Raw genomic sequence first — 1,495 nt, 5'->3', positions numbered from 1 at the left:
ACGGTTATATGTGTATTAATCCTCTTGTCTGTTATCTATCTATCTATCTATCTATCTATCTATCTATCTATCATCTATCTATCGTCTATCTATCTTCTATCATCTCTCTCTCTCTCTATTTATCTATCTGTATCATCTCTCTCTCTCTTTTTTTTCTCTCTCTCTCTCTATCTCTATCTATTATCTATCTATCTATTATCTATCTATCTATCTATCTATCTATCTATCTATCTATCTATCTATCTATCATCTATCTATCCAGAGCCATAGAAAATTTATAATAAAATGTAGTATAGTCGCTTTGCAGACTTTGTGTATGTATATTTCTGCTTCACAGACAGCATATCTATGATTATCGGTCCTTATTTTTCTTAGTAAATGGGAATATACGCCAGTGCAAGTTTTACTGTATTTTCCGCCAGTATCTAATAAGCATGCCTGTGCTGCGCAGCCTGTGCTTGAGTCAAGATGCTGAATGTGGCTGAAAGGGAAGCGGAATTTTTCTGCGACATTTTACAGTACGCTGTTTTGAGTGCGCTTCATAAACAGCAGCGTGGGGTGTGAGTTCTCCCAGAAAATAAATGAAAGTGTTATGGATTTTAATTATCTTTTCTGCGCAGAGCTAAATAGGAAAGTTTCCCAAGAGCCTGGAGATCTGCTTCTGTTTATTCTCCTCGATGTGAGGCCGGAATTTACTCTGGGCTGGATGCACAAGATACTGTTGTTTTATTCCCTTAGGTCCCCTTTCTTGCTACCTTTTAGTAATCCCTCAGAATCCCAAAATCCCACCTGGGATCCCAGCAGTTTTGTCCTTTTAAAAGGGCCATATTGTACTGCACCTGTTTGTTGTTTCTCATTCTGTTTAGTGTTTGCCAAGGAGCACAAGAGGTTCGTACTGCTACAGCATTTCTATTGATCTGGCTGATAGATGGAAATAAAGAGTGAAAAACATTGTTATATTCTGAGGATACATGCGTCTAAAATCAGGCTTTTAGATGATAACACCCCGAATCTTCAAGGATATGCATTTTGAAAATTTTCTCAATACCATTCAGGTTTTCCTGATAAATGCTGCAAAATCAAGAAAGTAGCAGGACTATATGTGTCTCTGATGAAAGTGATGAAAGTGTATTTAAAAAGAATGATCAAAGATTATTTTTTTTATGGTAATGCTTTTCTTTCTAAGTGGGCCCCTGTGCCAACTCTGCATTGTATACGCTTTGTGTCTTGTGTAAAATACAGTCATTGGTGGCCTGTAACAAGGAAAAGAAATACATCTTCATCTTAAATTCATAATCTGTACAGTTTTGAACTAGAAATGTTAATGATGATTTATAGATAGATAGATAGATAGATAGATAGATGATAGATAGATGATAGATAGATCGATAGATAGATAGATAGATAGATAGATAGATAGATAGATAGATGATGGATAGATAGAGAGAGAGAGAGAGAGAGAGAGAGAGAGAGAGAGAGAGAGAGATAGATAGAT

Source organism: Xenopus laevis, chromosome 1L, assembly GCF_017654675.1.
Source record: "Xenopus laevis strain J_2021 chromosome 1L, Xenopus_laevis_v10.1, whole genome shotgun sequence".
NCBI classification, from domain to species: Eukaryota; Metazoa; Chordata; class Amphibia; order Anura; family Pipidae; genus Xenopus; species Xenopus laevis.
This window is presented reverse-complemented; position numbering follows the sequence as displayed.